The sequence below is a fragment of the Mauremys reevesii genome, linkage group 3 (assembly GCF_016161935.1).
Source record: "Mauremys reevesii isolate NIE-2019 linkage group 3, ASM1616193v1, whole genome shotgun sequence".
Classification (NCBI taxonomy): Eukaryota; Metazoa; Chordata; order Testudines; family Geoemydidae; genus Mauremys; species Mauremys reevesii.
In genome coordinates, this window is record NC_052625.1 from 77,962,259 (window position 1) to 77,983,711 (window position 21,453).

General features: G+C 43.8%; 1 protein-coding gene across 3 annotated transcripts in view; it reads left to right on the forward strand.

The window, feature by feature from the left end:
* Positions 1-182: 182 nt before the first annotated feature.
* The window catches only part of LYST (lysosomal trafficking regulator), a 159,988-nt gene continuing 138,717 nt past the window's right edge, over positions 183-21,453 (forward strand). Inside the window, exon 1 of one of the 3 annotated variants that reach the window (XM_039528956.1) lies at positions 183-277. The gene's annotated coding sequence lies outside the window, so the exon portion shown is untranslated. Of the gene's footprint in view, positions 278-13,498; positions 13,522-21,453 lie in introns of those variants that run through there. The other 2 variants (XM_039528954.1, XM_039528955.1) reach the window with 2 other exon arrangements.

Sequence of the window (21,453 nt, forward strand, 5' to 3'; positions counted from 1 at the left end):
TCACGCTCAGGGCTGCGTTTCCCATTGGCCCGCAGGACACACGTGATCTCCTGGCGGGCGGCCGGCGCCGCTGATTGGTGTCTGGCGCGTCGCCCGTGTGGGGAGGGCCAGGGGGCGGGCTCTGCGTTTCCCGGGTGACGGAGCAGGAGGGGGCGGCTCCGGTCCCGGCGGCAGGAGGAGGCCGGATCCTGGCAGGGGCGGGCGGCCGCTGTTAGAGGGATAAGAGCGGGGGGGCCGGCGCTGCGCGGGGACGCGGCGGTGAGAGCGGCGGGACCCGGTAAGAAGCGGGGGTTGGTGCCGGTGCCCGAGCAGGGTCCCGTGGTCTGTGTGGGCCTAAAGTTCCGGGGGAGCTGAACGGGTGCGTGTCGGGGGGGAGCTGTGGGGCGGGGTCTGTCTGTCGGTCTGTGGGGCGGGCGGGGCTGAGTCTGGGGTCTCCCCCCCACAGAGTAAGGAGGGAGGGGGGTTGCCCGGGCTCCGGGGCGCGCAAAGCCTCTCCCCTCCCCTCCCCTCCCCTCCGCTCCGCGCAGCTTGTGGGCGGGCGGTAACTTTGTTGGTAGCTGGGGCAGAGCCGCGTTTGCGGTTCCTCTACCGCTGTCCCTGGCCCCGACTGCCGGTGGGTGGGGGGGCTGTTCCCGGGCCCAGGCTCTTCAGCCCAGGGGCAGCGCTGAGCTTGGTGCTATAAGGACTATCCAGGAGCTCGGTCCCCCGCGGCTGTTTGTGTGAGTTAGAGAGGCGGCGTCGGGTGGTGATGGCATTAATTTGCCTCGTTGAGCATCTGCTCTTCAGCAGAGCGAAAACATTAAATTGTAGTGCTGGGGTAACCGCTCAAGGCATTAGCAAAAGTCAGTTACTAAGTACAGAAAAGACTTTCTCTACAGGAGGAATAGCATTAACGTGGGAAACGTAGATATGTGCCTTTCTCCCTTCCCTTAGCCCTTTTGGATGATTTCTTCACTCTGTTCTTAACCTTTGTCAGTTTCATAAATCCTCTCCATCACGCTTGTACTGTAGAGTGGTACAGAGTGATGGGCACAGAAAACAGTGCTTACTTAGAAGTAACTAAGGAGATCCTTAGTGCAGGTTTCACCATATTTTGTAAACGTAGTCATTTTTCCCCCCTGCATCTTCAAAGTGAAAACGTTAAGGTTTTTCAGGAGACTAAAATATTGGACTAAGCCAACATTGTTATTTACAAGGAAACATGTATTGATTTTTGTTTGAGCTGTGTTTTCTAGACGATTTCAGTGGCCTTACAGAGTTCCATAACCAACTGGTAGCACAGCATATTTGGAACATGTTTTTCTTGATGACACCTGCTGTTGTATGAGATCTGCACACCCAGTATCTTGAGATGCGGTTAGGTAGATAGTGTTTTTGTTTCACGTAATATGATTTGATTGACGAGTTTCAATAAAATGAGTAAACAATGATCAGATTGGTTTAGTTAACATCTCACATATTTTGTATTGTACAATCCAAAGAGCAAATAAGTTATACTTATATGATAGTGTCATTTCCTTTGTTACTTACTGGGCCTTGTATATATTCATGAGCACTTTAATATCTCTCTTCCCTTGATGGCTCTGCTATATCTTTCCAGTGTTCAATATTTTCTTTGCTATCATTAGTTTTAGCTTCAGCTACATACAAGTGTCACAAGCAGTCTATTAAAGAGTCTATTTGTATGTGAACAAGAGTCTTATTCTATTTAGGTTTTTATGCTGTGTTCATCACTGTATTATTTGAGTGCTTCCAGTAGTGCATCAGGCCATGTGACTAAACATCTGTATTTGTTGTATGTTCTCTTATCCTCTCCCCAAAGGAAGAAGCATGTGCAATGGACTGTCTTGTTAAATATACCTGTTGCAATGTGATTCATGTTAGAGAATGAACAAGATATTCTTTGTTTACCTACTAATCTATTGGCAATATTTTAGCATATGTTTGCCCTGTGTGCATGTCTTATCTTACAGTCCTATAGTCATAGTGTATGCATACAGTTATCACAACGAAAATGAAAGGTCTCAGTAAATTATTGGTCAAGATCATGGGGCACCGTAAATAGTGTAAAGGGGAAAATGTGTTCTTTTTTACCTGTCACAATTGTGCATGAAAGAGTACTGTATAGTTTGATGGAATTTTTCTAATAGTATCAGTTTAAAGTTACACCATGACAAGAGATGCTAACTCCCCTCTTATTCTGCGCCCCCCCTTTTGTAAAAACTTGGTGGAGAACTTTGCATGCCCAACCTGAACACCTCTTGAAGTTTACTCCTGGGGGAATTCTGTGCCAAAAAATTAAAAATTCTGCTCACAATATTTTACAGTTCTACAAAATTCTGCCTATTTTGTCAAAAAAACACAATATAATCATGCCAGTTTCAATTATTTTGGTAATTTATTTCAAAATACCTGTCAGCAAGTATGTTCATAATAATACAGACAAAAAAAGATTCAGGAAATGTTTTTTGACAAATGGATTCCTTACTAGTCCTATTAATACAGAACTTGGAGTAGTAATTCTTTACACTACAATACAGAAATGTATTTCCAGCACTCCATAGAAACCGTGCAAAGGCTTGGGGGAATCAGAGGTAATAGAGAAGCTGAGGGAGAGGGAAGTAATTGCTGGGAAGGAGCCTGGGGAGGGTTGTTGGGAGTGAGTGGGGGAAGTATGGAACAGGGTTGTTTTAGGGTTTTTTATGGAGGGAGGAGAGACCGGGAATTTGGGGAGCCTCTCCCATTTAGTTAGGCACATCTGACCCCTGCCCCTGTGTGCCCCTGCAGCCCCCCTCCCATTCAGCCCCTGGCTCAGTGCTGTAACCCAACTAACTCCTCAGTATCCCTGTGTGCTTTGCTCTGTCTGGCCCATGCCTCCTCACCTGGCCACACTAGGAGGAACCTAGCCTCTCTGCTGGCTGACTGCCCTCTTCTGGTGCCACAGCAGCTCCTGCTGGGTGAAAGGTGTAACTGCAGCACCTCTCCAGCAGCATCTATATTCTACAGAGGGAAAAAAATCTCTAGAGGACATGAATTCTATGTGTGCACAGTGGTGCAGAATTAATCAAAGGATCGAAGTTGAACTAACAAAACTAATGTTGAACTAGATTTTAAGCCTAAGAACTAGACCTAACATGCAGATGTAGATAAGCAAGGGTGCCTTCCTGTCAGTAAGGTCTTGAGGCAACTTCATTTCTGCCTCCAAATGCTGAAATTTCCATTAAGGTGTTGACCCTGGACTTCGCTTTGGAATTCTATATTTATCTATATCTTTGGCTAGCTTGTCTTGCACATTTGGAAATGTAATCTCCAGCTGTTGAAGGTGTCTCTTGTATCTTCTCATTTCTCCAGAGCCTCCTTGCTGCTGCAAGAAATAGGGTCTCCACTACTCTACTTCTTCTGGGTCCCCTTTCCACCCATGAATAACTCCAGTGCTTGCTGCTGCTTCTTTGCAGAGTTCACTTGAATGACTTGAGTTAACCTAGCTCAACTGAGAGCAGCCAGCAACACTGCAAAATAGTATTTGAGTTGCTTTGTCCATACTGGTGTGGTACTAAGTCTTCTGGAGCCATGGCCCTTTGTGTTACTGGAGTCAGACTAAGCATTGTTTCACAGTGAACTGAGAGAATTTGTCTACCCTTTCTAGGCACTCAGGAGGGAATTGTGGGGTGGCATTAGAGAACTAATGCTACTCGAGCTGTTTTAATCTGTGTCCATGCTACAGAGTGGTCATGTTAGCAGTTGACAAATTGTGCTAACTCAAGCTTTGGCCTCTTAGGGCAAAGTTACTCAAATGAGGCCACCATGGCCACATGCACCCACCAGCGGCTTTTCTTGTGGCCACAACCACCTGAGCTGTAATTAAGGAGGGGCTGATACACGAGCCGTCACATGGAACACTGTGATGCCACGCGGGCAGCCCTGGTGGAAGACATAGAGCAGAGTAATTCGCAGTTGCTGGCGACATCATGCATCACCTTGACATGGTTGAGCTCCGTTTCTGGGCCCGGGAAACAAGCACTGACTGCTGGGACTACATCATTATGGAGCTATGGGATCATGAGCAGTGGCTGCAGAACTTTCAAATGTGTACAGCCACTTTCCAGGAACTGTGTGAAGAGCTTGCCTCATCCCTGAAGCAGAGCAATACTAACATGAGAGCTGCTCTGGCAGTGGAGAAATGAGTGGTTATAGCTTTGTGGAAGCTTGCAATGGGGCATCAATTTGGAGTGGGGAAATCTACCATGGGATCTATTGTGATCCAAGTTTGCAGGGCCATTAACAGACTTCCGCTAAGAAAGGTAGCGACTCTGGGCAACGTGCGGACATAGTGGATGTTTCTGCCATGATGGGTTTCCCTAACTGTGGTGGGGTGCTAGACGGAACGCATATCCCTATCTTGGCACCAGACCATCTTGCCAAAGAGTACATAAACCGAAAGGGGTACTTCTCCCCAGTGGTGTTGCAAGAGCTGGTGGATCACGGGCCATTTCACTGACATCAATGTGGGATGGTCAGGAAAGGTGTATGATGCATGCATCTTTAGGAGCAGGTTTGTTCAGAAAGTTGCAAGCAGGGACTTTTTTTCTAGACTGCAAAATAATCACTGGTGATGTTGAAATGCCAGTCCTGATCCTGGGAGACCTAACCTACCCCTTGCTCCCATGGCTCATGAAGCTGTACACAGGCAGCCTGGACAGCAGTAAAGACCAGTTCAGCTATAGGCTGAGCAAGTGCACAATGGTGGTGGAATGTGCCTTTGGACCTTTAAAAGGTTGCTGGCATTGTTTGCTTACTAGGTTAGACCTCCAGTTAAATAACCATTGTTATTGCTGCTTGCTGTTTGCTCCATGATATCTATGAAACAAATAGAAAAGTTTCCACCAGGGTGAGGGGCTGAGGCAGATTGCCTAGCAGCCGATTTTGAGCAGCCAGACACTGAGCCAATAAGAAGAGCACCTCAAGGGGCTCTGTGAGGCTTTGAAAACCAGATTCAGCAGTGAGCCAGAATAATGTGACACTTATCCGTGTTGTTCCTTACCAAACTCTACCCTCCAGTGCATTTTCTCCCTTGTAAACTGCACTCCCACCAACAAAGTCTTTTCTCCTCAATCCGTTAAGTTCTGTTATGCACACAAACACAGACAGCAAAGAAAAGTAAGATAACACTGCGGGGGAGGGGGAGAAACAAGGAAAGCTTGCTTACAGATGTACTGCAATAACAATCATAGGTGTGGGAATGGGCGCCTTCTGGTCCTTGTACCCTCTCCTGGTGTTGAGTGCAAGGGACACCCAACTCCCCACTCTCTCTCCCCGCCCCTGCTGCTCCATAGGATGTTTGTGGGAAGAGGATATAGAACTGGGCAATGATGGTAACAGGTTCAGCATAGGCAGCAGAGGGACTCTGGCTTGGGTTCAAGAAAGGCAGCTGGATGCTAGTTGCCTTAACTAGTCTGATTGCTCCTTCATAATTTGCACCATCTCTTATTCCCTGCATGCTCTTCCATCCATGTCCAGGTTCTCGGATAGTTCAATCGGCCATGCTCTGAGCTCCGTCCTGTCACTCTCTGCAGCTGCATTAACTCATTGAACATGTCCTCTTGAGTCGTCTTTTTCTACCTTCTAATCTGGGAAAGTTCTGTCCCAGTGTGGAGGATGTGCCGATGGACAAGGTTTCAGCTGCAAGGAATGCAAAACACAAGGGTAGCATTGACAGTACATACATTGTTTCTGGTGCAAGGTTAATTTTTTTATGTAAAAAAGAAAAAAAAAAACACCCCTCAATGCACTTCCCTGCAAGCCACAATGTAACCACAACCGCTCGCTATTGCAAGAGTTGGTTTGCTGCTCCAGCCATGGTGAGTAAGGCCAGGAGGCATGGGCGAGAGGTTTTGTGCTGCTGCTTTTGTGAAGACATCTTTGGGATCACAGGTTGGAACTTGAGGGGAAAAAACCTTTCTCTTAGCAACCTGGATGGAGCTTGAGGACAGGCACCAGTGTAAAGCCCCCCAAATAGTTTTGTTTTTGTACAAAAGTGGCACTGGGTTGTGGGAGAAGGGAGACAAACAGGAAGCTGCTACCCTGCCCCCTTCTTTTGCAGTGCTGCTTGCAATAGACAGTGATCCCGTCTAACCACAACCAGGGCATGTTTGGGAAAGTGGTTGTGTGACCCAGATTTCACCAAACAGAGGGTGGATTACTTGTTGAATTGTTTGCGGTTTAAAGGCTAGCCTTGAAAACTTCCCATTTCCCCTAGGTGACCCTATGCAATATCACTCTCCTAAGGGTAACAGAGGTGGCAAGGGAGCAGATGCTGCAAGTGTCTGGGTACAGACCTGGTCCTTATGCCGTAATGCTGTGTACTGCAATGATGCCAGCAGAGTTAATGCTGTATTGGTGTGGAAAAGTGTCGTCCTGTGGTGGATGAAATAAGGCAGCCTTTCCCAGAAACCTTCTGCAAAGGATTTCAGAGTACCTCCATGAAAGCTTCCTAGAGATCTCCATGGAGGATTTCTGGGCCATCCTCGTGCACATAAACAGCCTTTTTTTCGGAGAGTACCCTCTGCATAGCTGGAGTGACCACCAATACCCACTACACCTACTTTTCTGTTCAGATTAACATAAAAATAATAGCATGTAGTTTGATTGGCAATGTGTACTCACTGGAGTTGTCTTCCCCGGCATCATGCTCTGCCACCAACTGGTCCTGTGACAGGATGAGCTCCAGGGTTAAAAATAGTTCTTGGCTGTTGGGGAGAATGGATCCTCTGCTTGCCTGCCTCACATTCTCCTCCTTGTCAACGATGTCCTCTTCATTGTTGCTCAAGGTCACCCAGGTCTCCTGGGAGGTATCCATGGAGTGTTTTGGAGTTGTCGCCGAGAATTGCATGGAGCTCCTCATAAAAGCAGCGTGTCTGTGGGGCAGAACCAGAATGACTGCTCCCCTCCCTTGTCTTCTGGTACGCTTGCCAAAGCTCCTTTATTTTCATGTGGCACTGCTGTATGTACCTGGTATAGCCCTTCTCCCCCATGCCCTGTGTGATCTTGGCATAGATGTCAGTGTTTCTTCTGCTGGATCAGAGCTCTGCCTGCACAGATTTTTCTCCTCACACGGCAATAATATCCACCACCTCCTGTGTACTCCAGGCTGGAGCGCATTTGCAGCCTTGAGTTTCCATGATCAGCTGTGCTGGTGAGCTCTCCACGGTGATCAAACAGGAAATAAAAATGCGAAAGCTCCCAGGGCTTTAACAGGGGAGCAGCTGTTTCCTGTGTACCTGGCTGACTTCTAGTGGAGCTGAAAGTGCTCTCCAGAGAAGTGACAGCGGAGCACTGTGGGACACCTCCTGGACAGGGGCGGCTCTACAAATCACGCTGCCCCAAGCAGCGCGGAGCGCTGCGCCGCCCTTCCCCGGTCCCGCGGCGGGTCCCCTCTTCCCGCAGCTCCGGTTGAGCTCCTGCCGGCATGCCAGCGGCAGGTCCACCGGAGCCCGGAACGAGCGGACCTGCCGCAGTCATGCCTGCGGGAGCCCAACCGGAGCCGCGGGAAGACGGGACCCGCCGCAGTCATGCCTGCGGCAGGTCCGCTCGTTCCGGGCTCCGGTGGACCTGCCGCTGGCATGCCGGCGGGAGCTCAACCGGAGCCAAATGACGCCCCCCCGGGAACGGCCGCCCCAAGCGCCTGCTTGGTGCGCTGGGGTCTAGAGCCGCCCCTGCTCCTGGAGGCCAATTCATTCAAATTACACAACACAGTGTCTACAACAGAGGTTCACAATCTTTTTCTTGCTGAGGCCCCCCTCAACATGCTATAAAAACTCCAGGGGGGGAAGGGGGACTTGGGGCTCCAGGCCAGGGCAGACACCTTCAGGCATAGACATAGTTTGACTTCTATTTTGCGGGGGGCAAGGGCTGGCAGGGCTCAGACCAGCTCTGCATAGTGGGATCCAGGGAGGGAACGCTACCTCCACCCCCTGACTCACCTCAGCAGGCTACCCAGCCTGACTGAGGTGTAGGGGAATGCAACCAAAAGATATAACTCAAAGGGGAGGCCTCATCTCAAAAAGTTCGAAAACAGCTCAGGGTGCAGACTGGGTAGCTAGGGGCTGTGTGTGGGCAGGGGAGTAGCCCAGGGTGCAGAGAGAGGAGTATCTAGGAGCTGTGTGTGGGTAGGGGGGGATAGCTCAGAGTGCAGGCAGAAAGATCCTGAGGGGGCTCCCCCCTGCGGGGGTGCCAAAGAGGGCTGGGAGCTGAGGAGCAGCTGCAACCTCAGGCACCAGCAGACGGGAATGCCACAGCTACCTGCTCCATGGCATCACTGGTCAGAGGAGCAGCTGCCCCGTACTGCCTGGATCTGGCTTCCCACATACAACTTGGCCAGAGGCCTGGGCCTGAAGGGGGCTAGCGGAGAGGAGGGGGTGGGGGGGTGGAGACTGCCCCCCTCTGGGTAAGGCATTGCAGTTTGGGGACCCTGTGCTGCCCCCCCCAATCACTAGTGCTTGGGACTTCAGTCCTGTGTGGCTTCCAGCTTTGGGGGATGGAGGGGAGACTGCTGGGGCTCCTCCCAGCTTCAGCCCCATGCTGCTCCTGATTTTGTGGGGGGCCTTGCTGGCTTCAGCCTCACGCTGCTCCCAGCTTCAGCCCCTCAGGGGGTGCCAGGGCTTGGGGAACCAGATTTCAGCCCTGGCACCCCAAGGTCCCCCTGAAAGGGCTTGCAGACCCCCAGGGGGCCATGGACCCCTGCTTAAGAACCACTGGTTTACACTATCCCCAGGTCGATCCGTGGATGTCGAATCAAGCGCTGTGCCTCTCACAAAGGTGGACTACAGAAGTTAACTTTACAGGCCGCTTATGTCAGCAGAAGGGACTTGGTTGTGTAGACATATACATTAATAGATTGACTTAACGTGGCTTATGTCGACCTAAGTTTGTAGTGTAGACCAGGCCATAGTCTCTAAGTAGGAGCATTGCTCCTACTTAACTTTGTACTGAAGACAAACCCTTTTAGCTTTCCCAAGCAGCAGTTGTATGCAGCTGGCATGATCCTTGACAACTCAGTGCTGATTGCACAACTCAGAATAGTAGCAATGAAACTGATGCAGTTGTTACTTTAACGCTGCTGTCTTTCAGCAAAATCTACAAACATCAGAGGCTCTGAAGCTATTTCTGCAGAGTCAGGAAGGTAGCACTGTATCAGCTTACACTCAAAAGCATTTTCCTTTCAACCATCAGTACCAGAACGTTGCATTTGCTAAACGAAAGCTTACTTTTTTTGGAAAACAAATTACATACCAGGGTAAGTTTTCCCACATGCCATGGGAGAGTGGATTTTTCAAGCCCTGAATATTATTCTCTCTCCATGCTACTGCTACACTGAAGACCAGGGGCGGCTCTAGCTTTTTTGCCACCCAAGCATGGCAGGCAGGCTGCCTTCAGCAGCTTGTCTGCAGGAGGTCCCTGGTCCCACGGATTCAGTGGCTTAGCTGTGGGAGGTCCGCCGGTCCCGCAGCTTCGGCGTACCTGCCGCTGAATTGCCGCCAAAGCCGCAGGATCGGTGGACCTCCCACAGGAAAGCTGCTGAAGGCAGCCTGACTGTCGCCCTCGAAGGGACTGGTAGGCCGCCCCCTGCGGCTTTCCGCCCCAAGCACGTGCTTGGAGAGCTGGTGCCTGGAGCCGCTGCTGCTGAAGACGCTAATTACATAAAAATAACTTCTTTTAAATACCTATAATAACACTGTGTCTGTGTCCCTGTTTTTTAGCGTTTTAAGTACTTCAGGGCATAGTTTGTTTTTATTTTGCATCTTCCTTAACACTGTTGCTTAATAAATATAAAACACATCTACAACATTCAATAGAAAACCTGTTGTCATCTTGGTACAAATGAATTTTTAGCAGAAGTGTATCTTTAAAATATAGATGTAGCTTTGTTATGTGATTAAAGTGACTGTGTCTGTCTGTCTATCTTCTTACATTTCTTTCAATTGGGTTGTATGATGCATCCAAAAATGCAAAGTTTGAATTCTGAAGAGACTGGGCAAAACAAACAATATGGATAAAGTAGCTGCATTCCACAAATTCTGAATTTCTGTCTTGGGCAAACCTCTGTTTAACTAGACAGTAGATTACTGTTGAAGTGGGAACTGATAGAGGTAATCAGAACTGCTGAAGAATCTTCTAGAAGGAATAAGTAATATTAAATCAAGTTATATCTATATAACGCAAAAACTGACTAACTTAGTTAAATTACTGTACACTAAAGTAGATTTGTTCAGGATTGGAAAAGAAACTCTAAGTATAGAAGGCTTAATTGTCTTCCTTTAAATGTCCTCTTAAAGTGGCTAGTATGCTTAATAAAATAAGGACAAAATGGAAGATTTGGAAAACTGTTCTTGATTATTCAGAATTCAATATTGTAAGAATCCTGGAAAATCTTAGGGCATTGTTAATTAGTATAATTCAGGTGTGGCCAGCCTGAGAAGGAGACAGAATTTACCAAGGTACATTGCCAAAGAGCCATAGTGAAAGGTCAGCAGCCCCCCATCAGCTCCCCTTCCCCCTTTTGCCCCCGCTCCCAGCACCTCCTGCCCACCAGCAGCCCTGCCAATCAGTGCCTCCCTCTCCCTCCCAGCACCTCCTGATCAGCTGTTTCCTGGCATGCAGGAGGCTCGGGGCAGGAAGGGGAAGGAGTGAGGGCATGGCAGGCTCAGAGGAGGGGGTGGGAAGGAGTGCGGGGCAGGGCTTGTGGCAGAGTCGGGTTGAGCAGTGAGCACCTCCCAGCACATTGGAAAGTTGGTGCCTGTAGCTCCAGCCCTGGAGTCGGTGCCTATATAAAGAGCTGCATATTAACTTCTGAAGAGACACATGTGGCTCTGGAGCCACAGGTTGGCCACCCCTGGTATAATCTTTCAGGACTTAAAGCCTGGATTTTTTTTTTAATTTTTATTTTTTTCTCTCTCAGTGGAAAATCAGGAGTAATATCAGTAAAGTCATTGGGTATGTCTGTTGTGATTTAAAAAAACAAAAAAACTCTGCAGCATTGAGTCTCAGAGCCTGGATCAGCTGATTTGAGCAGCAGGATTATAAAATTGCAGTGTGGACAGGACCTGGAGCCCAGCCTCTGAGACCTCCCCCCTCCCTCCCTGGAGTCTCAGAGCCCAGGCTCCAGCCCAAGCCTGAACACTTGCATTTCAATTTTATGGCCCTGCAGCCCAAGTCTGAGTCAGCTGACTTGGGCCAGTTGCGGCCACGCCATGGCCGCAGTGCAGATGTACCTGCTGGCATTAAACTAGTGAAAACAGGTGAAGGAAGGGAACCTAGGTCATTATCACCTTACCTCTTCTCAATTAAAAATTGAGAGCGCACACCAAGCCCTAATACTGAAGAACCTGAAGACACAACTCGGGTGTTGTATAACTGAATCATAAAGAGCTCAGTGTAAAAGAATTGTACAACATAAACGGGTTGGCTTTTTTGCATGTCTTGCACATCTAAATCTTCAATTGACTGCAATAGGGATTTGAGTGCCTGAGAAATTCATAGTCTGGCCCTTGACTTGTACACCTCCTTTTTTTGAGAATTGAAGCATTTGACTGATGATCAAAAATGGGGCGGGGATAGGGGGGAAATCTTCCGAACTGAGCAAGCCTTTTTGGGAAAGGAAAATTGACTTTACATTTTTGGATTAGTCAGATGACATTCCATGTGATATACTTTTTTGAAACTCCGTAAGAAATTCCAAAGTGGATTATTTCAGAATGTCTTTATAAATCTAAATCACTTTTTAAATGGAAAGTCACTTTCTTAAAATATGGTAAAACTCTTGCAGAACCATTCATCTTTGAGAAGACTTTCACAAATACATCCAACGATCAAATAGTAATATTGATTGGCAAATCAATTGCTTAGCAAATCTGTTTAATAATAAAAATCTAGTTTTTACACAGCTAGAAGAGAAGTGTGTGTGTGAGAGAGAGAGAGACCCGTAGTCTCATTTTAGACAAAAATTAACCACTTTATTTTTGCCTCATGGTTTGTTTGGTTCGGCTGCAATTGTTCATGCCAGGATACTTTTAGGTGCACATTTGTAGATGAACTTATTCTATATTATTCACTATAAGAGTGTACATATGTCAGAAATTTCTTTCTCATTGAGAAGTCCTCTTGAGAGGTAATATACCTACTATATTAGCTTTACCTGTACTACAATATGGGATACTATCACTGAATGACTCATCTTCATATTTTTTTGGAATTCTTTCTAATAAGCTGTTTTAGTGTTAGCCTAATTCCCTCTGTTTCCCATCCAATTGTAGATGGAATTGCTAAAACATGTAGCCCCAAGTCCTGTTGTTGGCAGTCTTCAGATGCCCAAATACTAGGGAAAACAGCAGGACTGATTCAAGAAATATGGAGTCAGAGTAGTCTAGTTTGTTCTATTGTGATAGCCCAACTTGCATCATTCTTTACTTTGCAGGGAGGGAGGGGAGGAAGAAGAGAGCAGTCCTTATGAACTCACGAAGAGACGTTGATGGTTTTCCTAGTGAGTGTCAGGCAGGAGTTTGATTCATTGCTACCCCTACCCAAGAGGTCAGGCTGAATCGGCTGGCCAATTTGGATGACTTTTGGCTGGGCAGGGAAATCCATGGCTGCTTCAGAGAGGCAAAGAATCAATTAACTTTTTAATATCATACCTGCTTTTAAAAGAACTATTAACTGCTGTCCAGTCTTCATCCTCTTTCTCAGCAAGTTACTGGAGATGGTGGACTTTCCTGACTAGTTTTTCTGCTAATTCTAGCTTCTGGAACTTTACTTTTCCTCATAATTAATGACCTATTTATTAGTTCTGAACACTGATCCCTCCCTCTTACATAACCGCTTAATATCTGTTACCTTTTTTTGGATGCCCACGATTCTGCTGTTTTTGAGCATTTCAAGCAAGATGTCAATGTTCGCCCTAAGCATTTTACTTCCCTGTTTGATCTCTCTGTCTCTGTCTCTCTCATTACTACTGTTCAATTTCTGGAGCAGTTTACATCCTCTTATTGTCCCTTAGGTAGAAGAGTGCCTCAAGACACCACTATTGAACCTCTTACTGTCTCCATATCTCACTTATGTTTTTTGTGGTTGATACCAATTGTATAATCTTACAGATTTGAGAAACATTTTATATGGTCCTTCAGATCATGATTTGTTCAGATATAGTTAAACATATAAAGTTAGACATTACATGCTTGGCATAGTTCTGATATAATCATTAGTGTAATATGCTGCTTCTGGTTTTTTTTGAATATTTGCTGCAATACTGCTTAGTTTTCAGAATCCCATAGAATAGATTTTTTTTCTTTTAAATTGATATCTTCCTACAGGTCTTCCAAACTTTCTAGCTCTTGTGGATGAAAACATCTTCCTGTTATTGTCTGTTCTCAGTGATGACCAGCTTCTGGCTCTGGAAATAGACTTCAGCCACTGTGCTGATATGGCTCCTGTCACTGTCACACTACAGAATAAATTTAAATTTGTCTGAAGGTATGGCAGAATTAATTGGGATTCGTTTGTGTTTTGTGTACCCCTGAAATTTAACAAGCTTTTTCAATTTGTTCTTTGAGGTAGACACCATCACAATACATCCGCTTCCAAACCTTGGTTTTGTGCATTTATTGTCATTTTAAGTATTTTTCTCCTGTTCTTTGACTATCTAGTGAATACTCTACTCCTCTATTTCAAATTTGGACCCATTTGGGAGTGAAGCACAATTTCAGTCTTCCTTATTCTATTTCTTAAACTTTCTTAACCACAGGTTCCTCTTTGTCTGTCTGTCTTCTTTTTGAAGTAGTTTTTGTTGACAGCCACTTATTTATACCATATTTAGAAAACCCTTTGCATGACCAAACTTGCACACACCCTCTTTGTTGGAAAGTTTGCAAGTTACTTTAATAGAAATTGCAGAAGTTGTTTTCCGTTACTTTAAAATCAGATCCTTTTAACTTTTATCTGCCCTGACTGACCTTCTTTTAAATACACACAGTCTCTCTCTTCTATAAATTACTGATAGCAGTTGGGCAGAGAGAGGCAAGAACTCAAATCTTGGTCAATTTCCATAAAACTAAGCACTTCCTGTTTTAGTATAATACTAAAATCTTTACTTGGATACATGATTAGCTTCTCAGTTTTAGTCCATCCTGGAGATTGAGGGGTAGGAGATGTGGATTAAAATTTTCTTTCCCACAGATTCAGTCATGCCTGCTTGCTTGCTTTGCTGGCCCAAAAGACTTCGCTGACAAATTCCAAATGCTTTTGGAACCAAATACTTTTTCTGACTTTTATTTTATTTTTGTAGTTTGCTGGCCAAACTGGAAAAAATCTGTTGTTCACTGATCTCTAGCTCTTACTACTTTCAGAGCTATGAGTGTGAATTTATGAATATATCTGATCAGTAACACAGAGGTATGTGTATGCAGTTATGTTGGGACCTCATTGTTTGTTTTTTAATGACACTGTGCATTTGCCATTTCATTTCTGACTAGCAATCTTCTGCCCTCTTAACTTATTAGGCTGTTTCTATTCTACACTTTGTTTCCTCTTTGTGTGACTGTTTTTCTTAACTTTATAGGACGCTCTTATTCTGTCTTTAAAAAATGTACATAGTGCACAGCTGACCTGTAGAACTTCTTGTCACAAGATACTGTTGAGGCAAAGAACTTATCAACACTCAGAAGAATTAGACACTTGTATAGGTCATTAAAAACATCTATAGTTACACTAGGCTAAAATGTGCAAGGGATATAATTTTCATACTTCAGTGCATAAGGCAGCCATTAACAGTTTGGAATTAGGAAGAAACTTCCTCTATGAGCTGTTATTCCATAACTGTCCGCCATGAGAATCTTTGCACCTTCCTCTGAAGCAGCTGATACAAGCTATTGTTTGATGGAATACTGAACTAGATAGAGCATTAATCTGATTATGGTAGTTCTTATATTTCTCATTGTAAAGTGCTCAGCAGTATCTTTACACAGAAACTGTATTTTGCATTAAGGGATTCAGGATCTTAATCACTTTAATTTAGCTATGTAAACTATGTTTGTGTTTGAAAATTTCATATGGTCACTTCAGACATTTCCAGATTTCTGAAGAGGACAGAAGCTGCAAAATTATAGGCTGCTTAGCCGCTTGTCAAAGAAATCTGCAAGTTGGTCTAAGTACAGGAGGATCTTCTAGAGCCGTGCCCATGGGAAGTGTTCATTTAATAGCTAATGCCCTATCTAGGGCTAGGTGTACAGTTATGGGCTGTTGTAACATGCCCTGTTTCCACAGGCAAATACAAATCAGTTTTTCTTCCCTTCATGCCAAACTTCTCCTTCCCCTCCTCCTGTACTTATAATCAGTTTTGCAGAATACAAGATTCAGTAGCTGTATTTGTTTAATTGGGGTCAACAGGAAAGATTGAGAGAGAGTTCTGAGGAAGATTATCTCCTTTAAATCCAAACCTAATAATATTCCAAAAGAGGTAAATATTAGGTACTAATACGGGCTGGCAGAATATTAGATCACCGGCACAAAAAATGTCCACTACCAAACTAATTTAAAAACTACATATGATAACAGTTCAGCAAAATGACTTGATTAAATAAGTGGGAATCATAGTAGCACAACAAAACATGCATGTCTCAAAGTAACATTATCAAGGATTGTACAAGGAGCAGACCTCTGACTTCACACACACACATGCTATAATACTAAAGGACAAATCAATGACATGCATAATTGTATCCCCCAATGGGAGAGGAAATTGTTGCTGCTGATTTGTGTATCACAACTTCATTTAAGCAATCTTGGTATGTGTTGCATTGCACTGGAAACTTCAATTCCTTATGGTTCACTAAAATGCAGCATAGCAACTCATTAAAGCAGCCTTAGTGATATGTCATAGGGTTCCCTTACATGGTATTTTTGACAATTTATTATTTCAGCTTTCCATATCTTCTGTGAAATGCCTATCACACACTTGGATGCTATGATCCCTGCTCCAAACCGCTTACAATCTAACTTTCAAAAGGGTTATGACTAATGGTAACAAATACTAGGAAGGGGATGGAGCAAGACAAGGCGTTGCAGTCCTGACAGAGCTCCCCCTTGTAAACTGTCACCAAGATGCTGTATTAAATCCAAATCTTGGATCTTGCAGGTTTTTAAGCCTGTTGGGTCTGAGCAGCATCCAGATGCTGTCTTAGTTTGGCCTCTCTGGCATGCTCCTGGCGAACAGCTCCCCCCACCCCATGGTACTTCCAAGACCGGTGCTGACCTTCTCCAAGTCTCCCCTGTAGCTTAAGCACACTCTTTCCAGAGCTCCATCCATATGGGCACTCTGGTTTACAGTTAACCCTTTGGGGACTTTGTTGTGGCAGCTAAAGCAAGTAATAGAGTTTGCAAAGGCGCTTCTAAATCACAGATTTTACTCATCAACAAAGCACAAGAGATGCAGATCTGTGAAAAATAACTCATCTGCATGCAAAACCCTATTTTTTTTTATTTAAAGTAAATATGTGACACAGTAAACAAGTGACTGCTGACTGGTTTCTTTTGTAACTGGAAAGACTGAGTAGCCTAAGGGATAGAGTATTAGTTGTGTTAACGATGGCCTTCCTTTTTGCATAAAAATCATATGATGTGTGGTGGAATAAAAGTACTCCTTTCTGACCACCTCCATCTTTGGGAGGAAAGTTGGAGACAATACAGATATACTGTGTAGCATGGCATATGATTTGGATCTCCTATTTGGCACTTGGCAGCATCTGTAGAAACAACACTTCTGTGCTGCAACTGAGAAGCTTATTCACCTGTTCATCTAACATTATTCTATATTGTGTGGGTAGATATAACCCTAAGTGTGTTGTCGGTTATGGATGTACTAACTTGCTTGTATCTGATAGCTATTTGGGAAATGTTGATTTCCATTCCATTTCATTACAGAATTTGTCTGGTCTTGTGTTCCACTTTTTTCTTTACAACTTTGTCCAAAAACAATGTTTAGCTTTATTAAATGTATTGGCTGTGACATTACTGGCTAGCTGTGCTCCCATCCATAGTATGTGTGGGTTTTTTTGTTTTGTTTTTGGGTTTTTTGGGGGGAGGGGGTCAGGAAGGGTAAAAACTCACAAGAATTCAATTACTTGCTTTTTCCCCTCAGAAAAAGCTACACATTTTATGCCTTCAAACTTGATGCATCTCTAGTGCAAGAAATTGCTTAAATATCGTAATATTAAGAGCTTTTTGCAATTTACTGAACTATAAAAATATAATTGTAGAGTAAGTTTCATGTTGTTCTTGAGAACTTAGCAAACTTCACCTGACCCCACATAGGGTGTTGTTTAAAAAAGCTGTTTGTTTGCTTTTTGAATGTACAAATGACGTCATCACTAAATGACTGGCATTGAATAACATAGTTTTTACACTAAAAAGTAAATATGGGGAAGAAACATCCAAACTACACTATGTATGATATAACATTTTTACAACCTTTTCCCTCCTATTTCATGTATTCTTGCAAAAGAAGAACAAAAAATGACTGCTCTCTCAGGTGATAATATGGGTAACTTTAAACTTATGTTTTGTTGCATGTGTTCAGAACCCATGTTAAATAGCTTTTTAAACGTTGTGGTGTGTGTATTGGGGTGCTAAATGCATGCATCTAATATCTTGAAATGACATTTCAGCTTAGTCCAGTGGTTCGCAACCAGGGGTACACGTACCCCAGGGGGTACACAGAGGTGTTCCGGGGGGAACATCAGCTCATCTAGATATTTAGTCTGTTGTACAACTAGGCACATAAAAAGCACTAGCAAAGTCAGTACGAACTAAAATTTCATACAGACAAAATGAGAAAGTTAGCAATTTTTCAGTAATCGTGTGCTGTGACACTTTTTTGTTATGTCTGATTTTGTAAGCAAGTAGTTTTTAAGTGAGGTGAAATTTGGGGTACGCAAGACAAATCAGACTCCTGAAAGGGATGCAGTAGTCTGGAAAGGTTCAGAAACACTGGCTTAGTCAATACTACAATATATTTGCAATGTGCAGTGATGGGGAAAGACTATCTTCTCTGGGGGAACCTCCCCTAATTTTATTTGTTCTTTACAGATTTTATTCTCCGTTACAGCTACTTGCCATATTAAACCTTGGATATCTTGCCATTTTATTTAGGAACCTGGGCAGCCAGGACATGAGAAACTCTGTATGTTCTGTTTCTTTGTGGTTGTAGATATCTTTAATTGGGTCCATTATTTCTTACACAGCAGAATTTAAGTGGATTCACCTCAGTTATGAGGTTTAATATATCTGCAGGAGTCCCAATGAAGATTTTAAATGGCTGCAAAGCTTCCAGTAGCACAAGGGAGGCACATTAGAAAAGTGAGGTGGGAATTGAATAGGTCTTTAGATTTTATATGAACACAGTAAAACCTTGTATATAAATAGCACCTTCTATCCATTCTTTGACAAGGTAACTGGCAAAGGGGAGAAGCAGTAAATGTGATATACCTTGGTGGGTTTTTTTTTTTGACACAGTCCCACCTGACATTCTCAAAGCAAACTAGGGAAATGTAGGCTAGTGTGCGCAATGTTTAAAAAAACTGTACTCAAAGAGCAGTTATGAATGGTTTGCTGTTAAACTGGGAGAATGTATCTAGTGGGGTTCCACAGCATTCAGTCTTGGTTCCGTTAGTCCGTACTTCCATTAATGCCTTGGATAAAGGAGCGGGCTTGTAAAATTTACAAATGATACAAGCTGGGAGGACTTGCAAGCACTTTGGAGGACAGAATTAGAATTCAGAACGATCTTGACAAATTGAAGAACTGGTCTGAAATCAACAAGATGAAATTCAATAAAAACAAGTGCAAAGCACTGCACTTAGATAGGAAAAATCAAATGCACAACTACAAAATTGGGAATAACTGGCTAGGAACGAATACATTTTAACCCCCAGCTCCTTTTCAGCAGTATCTCAAATTGAATGAGCCAACAATGGGATGCGAACATATTAATATCATTCTGAGGGGTATCTAATCTGTGAAGGGCTCTTATGGTGATCAGTTGTTCTCCATGCCCCCTGAAAGCAAGACAAGAAATAACGGGTTCAATATGCAGCAAGGGAGATATTGGGAAAACCCTTCTGTGACCGTGATTACTGGAGGGGCTATACTAAGAGTGTTCACTCAGGGAAAACTGCAAAGAATAGGGCAGAAAATCCCCAAAACTGGTGCTTTATTCTTAAAATTACATTCACCAAGCCAGTAAGAAAACAGCTTCAGTAATACCTTACTGGTTACCAAGAAGCCAAAATACAATTCCCTTTAAGCAATCCAGCCTTTGGTTCCTACCCAGAGAGCAAAGTCTCTATATAGTGAGGGTTATTTAGAACTTTATGTATGATGAATACGGTTTTACCAATCCCAAGAGATTGGACACATTATCCACCAGGTCAGTATATTTCAGATCTTAACCAAATGCATGCTTACATCCAATTCTTATTAACTAAATCTAAGATTTAATAAATAAGAAAAGAAAACCTAACTGTGGTTAAAAGATCATTATGTGTACAGATGTGAGTAAAGGTCAGTTTCATAGCTGAGATAGGGAAGCTGATTTGTAAGTCTTTCCAGAATCAGTTCAATAGGCTATATTCCAAAAAAGCAGTCCATATGCAGAGTCTGTTCAGATTCTTCCATGACAAATTGAAGGGCTAATCCAGAATAGAATAGGAGACCTCAGTCTTGTAGGCTTAGACTTTCCCTATCAAAGTTTAATCAGATCTGAGATAGCAAGGATCAGGCCCAAGATCCTTTCTAGCTGTGAAGTTTAGCTGCTAAGTGTCTTGGCAGCAAATGATCACAGCAGGCATTCCTTTGAAGAATAGGTAATGTACTTTGTTGCTTTGAATTAAATCTCTCTATTTTCTAGGCACAAACCCATAGCTAGTTGCATCAGTTAGCATAAGGTAATTAACCATTCAAATGGTTCGTAGGTAGTTTATTTCTCTTTGAAGTTTGTGGTAAAGGCCATGATATTATTACACCACAAGTTTAATCTAAATGTTAATATCCCCTTTTGATCTGAGTCAATAGAACATAGTAATGAAACATTACTGACTGGAACTGAAGTTTTAGCAGTTACCAGCTAATTAGATCACATTGTTGAACTTCTAATAAGATATAGGTGAACAGACAAATACCGTAGTATCTACTTCTGATTCCCTAACAATACAGGCCTATATTCAAGGGCTCTAGTTTATTTAACATGGCTACAATTTCATTATTTTTTCGAATGTAATTTAAAGGTTGCTTTTAGTTTGCTTAACCCTCGCTGGCTGAGTCGCATCTTCTAACTAGAAAACTGGTTAAACTCTTGAATAGGCTTTTGTGACATTCCCAGGGGTTGTGAGGCACCTCACTGCTACCTGCCCTTAGTATGAAAGATTCTTGTCGGTACCTGCTGTGGATCAGCTCCTTGAAACCAACAGCCTCTTGCAGCACAAGTACTACTTTTCAGGCCTTCACAGACCTCATTGTCTCTGTACAGGTAGTGACAGGCACACATACCAACCCCCGAATACTTGGAGCATTTCCTGCCTTGTCCAACCCCATATCCACTGAACACTTCCAAAGGATCAGTACACATCAGCTTGTAAGATTCAACTCAGGACCAGCACTTCAACACCAGAGCACTTAGATTTATTAATAAACATTCTTGTTTTCATTATAATCAAAAAATGGAGATGCAAGTAATAATGGGTAAGAGTGTTGGTAACAAGTGGTTACATATAAAAAAATCACATGCTTCCAGAGACTAAACTAAACAGGTTAACCTTCTGCTTAAAAAAGGTCTCTGCAGTGTTTTTCAACCAAGCCTGGTTAAGACCCCTTTTTCGTGAAGAAAAAGCGCTGTCCTTTTGCTTTCTCACTGAAGGGTGCCAAGGTGTCATCTTTGTTTTCCCAAGATAGAGCAAACCTTTGATGCATACCTGCAGATAGGGTCCTCTAACCCCTTCTCCCCCACCCACCTTTTCTGCCTGTTCAGCTCTTCTTTGAAACTTTTACAATCCTTCATTTGCATTCAGTCCAAAGGATTGATAAATGACCCCATCGTAATATGTTTGTTAGCTTTCTAATGGCAACTGACTTTAAAACTAGATTAAACACAATGTTACAAAAATAGAGAATCAGGCAAGTATTCAGACTAAATTTTAGATGTTTTAAAAACCATTATATCCTAGGATCATAGATTCATTTAAGTGTAGGGCTGGAAGGGACCTCAAGAAGTAATCAAGTCCAGTGCCCAGGGCTGAGGCAGGACCAATTAAACCTAGGCCATCCTTTAACAGGTATGTTGTCCAACTTATTCTTAAAATCCAATTATGTGAATTCCACAACCTTCCTTGGAAACAGTGACCCAAAAACCTCTTAATG